The sequence below is a fragment of the Xenopus tropicalis genome, chromosome 5 (assembly GCF_000004195.4).
Source record: "Xenopus tropicalis strain Nigerian chromosome 5, UCB_Xtro_10.0, whole genome shotgun sequence".
NCBI lineage: Eukaryota > Metazoa > Chordata > Amphibia > Anura > Pipidae > Xenopus > Xenopus tropicalis.
In genome coordinates this window covers 130,426,571-130,432,377 of record NC_030681.2, presented here as the reverse complement: position 1 = coordinate 130,432,377, position 5,807 = coordinate 130,426,571, and positions in this window count along the sequence as shown.

Genomic DNA, 5,807 nt, shown 5'->3' with positions numbered 1-5,807 from the left:
AGCACCAGCGCACAATATACTGCAGAACACTCTGATAAGACTTTATGCACTTGGTTCTGGTTACTTTAGTGGGGGCTCCTCCTCTTGCCTAGTGTGCAAGACCAGACTGGGATAAGAGTTTATGGGCTATAATGTAGAGACAATAAAGATATTTAACATTATCACTATTAATCTCTGAATACAAAAAAAAAAGAGTAAGAGAGTCTGATTCTTTCATGACATGATCACAAAGCAATAAAATAAAAAGAACAATATTTTTGACCAGGGCAGTCTATGGTAGTGGATGAGTCTGGCCAAACACTTATTGATATAGAACATGACACCCCATAACAGGCAACTGCTGCTTGGTGGTGACTCGCTGTTTTTAGCATCTTAGGGATTCAGTCCTGTTTCTAACTCCTCCATACAACTTATAATGAGACACAGTGGGTATGTGTGTGAATATATAGGGATATATAGGGGGGATATAAAGGCCAGCAAAACTCTGAATACCATTGCACAGCATACATATGATATGGGACGTAAAGGGTGTACCAGTACATGTCAGCTCACCCACAGTAAAGCTGGCCATACACGCACCGATGATTCGTACGATATTCGGTGCGTGTATGGGGACTCGGCGAGACAGCCGATATCGCAAAAGGCTGTGGATATCGGGCAACTCGCCGATCGGCCCGGTTAAAAGATTTTGATTGGGCACCATTGAAGGCACCCAAAAAATATTTCGTATTTTTCGTACTTTGCGAACTGGATGACAGGGGCTTAAATCAAGGAGACTTCTGACAAATACAGGGAAACTGATTTGACTGCAGTTTAAAAGTGCAAAAAATCCTCAGTAACATAAAGTATTAGCTAGAGCTAGGGATGCCAACTGGCTGGTAAATCCAATCTTAGGCAGGGCTCAGTTACATATTTATGCAGTAGTAGAATTTGGTTGCAATAATTGCCTTACCCAGTAACAGATTTTTGTATATTATATAATTACTAACCATAAGGGCCATCGTTCCATGCTGGCACTGAAGTACTTTAGGCAGCTCCATATATAATGAGAAATGAGAAAACACTTACCGTCAGTTGTTTTATTTCTTTCCTTGTCACCTTCCTTGTCTGGACATACTGTTCAATACACATTCCCAGATAACAACCGTTGCACCATCACTTAAAACTTAGACTGTGGGATGGAAGCCAAGGCTGAAGATTGGGAGGGTTGCTGCTTGCCTTGGTCTGTGGCACATTTCCCATATATTGGGTATTTTAGCCCCATGTTCTGTTATTTTATTGAGTTAATGATTCATTAGGAAGGAACTGCTGATCTATGAAGTGGGCAAAAGGCATTAATAGATTTGGCTGTATGAGCTCTTTGTGTCTCTGCATGTCTTAGGCTTATGCCAGTCGAGGTGTAGGATGAATATTTTTGGCAAGCGGAAAAACGCTTGCCGAAAATACTGCCCTACGCCTCCTACTTGCGCCTGCACCCGAATGAATGGAATACGTTCGGGCATGGGTGTCCACAGAAGGGGGCAAGAGGGGGCACTTGCCCCCCCCCTCCGATTGGATCTTTCCTCTTGTGGATTCTCCAATCAGAGCACAGCTTTCTTGACAGACAGTAAAATTGACCAATCAGAGCACAGATGCGCACAGGGATCGGGATATTTTGCAAAAAGAATCTGCAGAAGAATCTGCAGCTGTAACTTTACCTAAGAACCAACTCTCAACTTTTGCTGCAGATTTCATCCCACAGGTACTATACACAGGTACTATACACAGGCACTATACACAGGTACTATACACAGGCACTATACACAGGTACTATACACAGGCACTATACACGGGTACTATACACAGGCACTATACACAGGCACTATACACAGGTACTATACACAGGTACTATACAGTTCTAAAGAATCACTAGCTGACATTAAATTGTTTTTTGCCTGACCTGACATCTATAATAATTTATAATCTATCCCCTACCCTAACAGATGGAGGGTAAGTTAACTCTTTCCCTCTGAAAAAGCTCATTGTGTGTTTATATATTTATTGTTGTTTTTTGCACTTACTATTTTTTTTTTTTTTGTCATTGTTTTGTTCATTTATAGTAAGTTACAGTGGGGCCAATGTTGTGTATCAGTGCCAGTGTTATAGTGCCAGGGCCTGAATATCTGCCCTCAGTACCCACTGCGTCTCACTGTATATAATGTGCTGGGTTTGTAAATACGGACTGCGTCTCACTGTATATAATGGGGAGTCAGTACCCACTGCCTTTCTTGCTATAAAACTAACATAAACATATCTAAAGGGGTGGTTTACTTTTAAGTTAACCTTTAGTATGTTATGAAATGGCCTATTCCTAGCAACTTTGCAATTGGTCTTCCTAATTAATTTTTTTGAATAATTTGTTCTGCCTCTGCCTCTGCCTCTGCCCTCCAGATTTCAAATGGGGGCCAAAAATATTGCTCTGTGAGGCTACAATTTTATTATTATTATAATTTTGTATTACTTATTTTTCCAAGTAGGCCCCTTAACTATTCATATTCCCATCTCTTGTTTAAACCACTACCTGGTTGCTAGGGTAAATAAGACCCTAGCAACCAGATAGCTGCTGAAATACCAAATGGAGAGCTGCTGAACAAAAAGCTAAATAACTGAAAAACCATTAAAAATAAAAGTGAATTCGAATGCGAACTAGCCCTTGAAGCTAACTGATCACAAACACAAATGTTTGCAGATCCCCTAACGGAAGTGCACGTATGAATACTTTTACATCCTAAACGTTTTAGGGTAAAAAAAAGCACCCCCCGCACTTTTGTACAGTATCCCTGGAAGTCAGTGGGAACGGCAAGAGGTAGTTGGGAGGTTAATTTTTTACACCAGCAGCGAATCCACTAAGTCTCACATTAGCTGTAGGTCAGTCTGTGTATGGGCCATCTTTAGCCTCCCCAAACAAAAAAGTCACCCTCCGCCTATGCCCCCCTGGAAAAGTAGCAAAAAAAACCTCAGTCGGACTTCTGACTTGCCGGCTGCAGCATCTCCCCGGCACTTCCCACTCGTGACGTCAGAGGCAGCGCCACCTGATAGCAGCACCACCTACGGCCAGCAGACAGTCCAGCGGCAGCTGTCTGAGGAGGGTCCATAGGCGCTTACATGGCACAGGGTTATGTTGGGTTTGAGTGCAGCTGCTCAACCCTCATAAAATAAACCACTGTCTCCTGTGAATGTTTCCCGCACCGATGTTGTTTCCATACAGGTTGGAACTGGCCAGTGAGTCCAAACACAGGACTGTAATTTTAGAGACGATCCCGGGATATTATTAGTTATATTACATATGTGCAACACTATATACTGTTCTACTCCAGTTGCCCTCTGTCTACATGTACATGTGCAGCACTATCGCTGCTCCTATCCATTTGCCCCGCTAAGAGAGAGCCTGCCCACCCCAAGCATTCCTACACATACACACTCCCATGCCTCCCCCCCCAAATCCCAAACAAATGAAAGGGTGCCCCGCCTCCGGCCGCACAACTGGACGCATCACACCGGCCGCTCCCTGAAGCCCTTTCTGTAGCTCCTGTAGCCGCTCGGTACGACCCTCACACCCACCCCAGTTCTGTAAGCGCAGCTCCACTCGCAGCCCCTCTATCTGTACACATCTGCACCGTCCATGCCCCCTATTACTACAACCTTCACCTCAACTCCTCTCCCCGTTTCTCATGTGGCACTGTGAGGAGGCGGGCTTTTCCATAGAAGGTACAGGCGCTGGACATGCCCCTAAGTGACTTCAAACTGTCCCCGCCCACATTCTGGTCACGTGACTGTGACATCACGACCTCCTGAAAGCCACTCCAGTCTGGCCCCCAGTGAGAGTTTACATCATGTATATGTATATATATATATTTGTCTGTTGTAGGATGATGCTAGCTTACTTGCCCCCCCTTGGAAAATTTTCTGCGGACGCCCATGCGTTCGGGTGCAGGCACATGTAGCCAAAATACGTATAAAAACGTAAGACTTTCGTGTTCTCATTCATTCTGGTGCAGGCACAGGCAGGAGGCAGAGGGCGTATGCTTGCCGAGAATGGTATGCCGAAAAATGCTTGCCGAGATTACGCCATGTCTGACATCAGCCTTAGCCTTACAGGGGGTCTGCACCCAATAGCTGATTTTGTATAATGAAAGAAAATGGTATTGTAAGAAATCAATTTGATTGGGGATTTTCAAGCAAGACAAAATAATTCTGTTTTTTTATTCTGATAGCCTTAGCTCCAGTAATGTGACCAGTTCTGAGTTATGTGACCAGCCCTGTGTGTTGGTTTCAAAAAGTGTAACCAAATGGACACAACACAGTGCCGAGGAATAATAACACAAGGGTAAAGCTCGCAGTTTTATTGGAGTGTTGCAATAAATACATATCTCCACCAGGTGGAAGCATCTTCTTGGTTTAATAAAAACAAGATTTGCTACCGAATAAAGCCTCCTGTAAGCTGCAATTCTGCATAGAGGTTACCTAATGCAATCACAACCCTTATTCGGCACCTATGTGAACCTTTATATGGTGGTCGTGTTGCTCTCGAAGTCTTTTTGCATTTGACTGTGGCTCACGAGTAAGAAAGGTTGGGGATCCCTGTTCTAGAGCCTGGGTGCAGTGAGGTTGATGCACCAATGCTGAGAATCACTAGTTGTATAATCTGCTCTGCACCAAACAGGGCAACATCTGAGGGGTCATTTACACTCAATGGCGTAAAAGCACACCTCTTAGTGCTCATCTACGGAGCACTTGTGCCGGGGAGTGTGCTGCTCTTTGCAGGGAATGGCAGATTGACAATCCGGTCAATCTGCCATTCCGGAGTTTTATGGATTTGTCGTAATGCGACAAAATTTTATACATGGCAATCAATTGTCGTTATTAAGCTGTGATGATGTTGCCGAAAAAGTTCTCTATACAGACTTAAGACAAATTAAACTTGTGACATTTTTCCCAATATTTTTGTTATGCCAGAGAAATTTTGGTGTAAAAATGCCTGTAAAAATTTTGTGACTGTACATACGACATACAAAGGCAACTTCTAATTTTCTCATATTTTAGAACACAGGGTGCATTATTCATTAGAATAGTCTCAACTAGTCATGTGACAGAAATTACATCACTAAGCACCATTATTAGAATATACACAAGAGTGACTATCTCAGTGGATGCCCACCGCTATTGGTACCAATATGGAGCCATGCATTTACAGGGAGTTCAGTCTGGTTGTCATTGTACTGCCCTGTATTGCTTGGGTGCTTTTGCCATACAGCTAAAGACAGTCTGAGCTACAAGTAAAAAAAACTGTTACTAATAAAACAAATAATTGGTTAAATGACAGCATTAGTGATGAGCAAATTTTTTCCCCAGTCATAGATTGACGGCGAATTTCTGCATTTCGACATTGGCGAATTGTTTCGCAAAACTTCGCGATCGCATCAAAAAGGTGTGGTAAATCAAGTACAGCTTTATATTACTGGCTGCAGGGCATGCAAAAAATAATTATAATAAGATCCTTTACAGGCGAGGTTAATGTAACCAGTAGGGCCATTAACAGAACATTTGGTACTTGGTCCAGTTCCTCTCTATGTGAATGCAGGTACAAAAAACTTTCACCTATAAGAATGGGGAACATAATGTGCTTGCGTCTAAGGCCCCTGGCACAGGAGGCATTTTGTCAGCTTCTGCCCTCATGTATAAAACAACAGCATGTTTATAATGGTAATAGATGAAATAGGGTATTGTGCCCTTGGCTGCTCTTGGTGTGTGACATTGGCGAACAAACT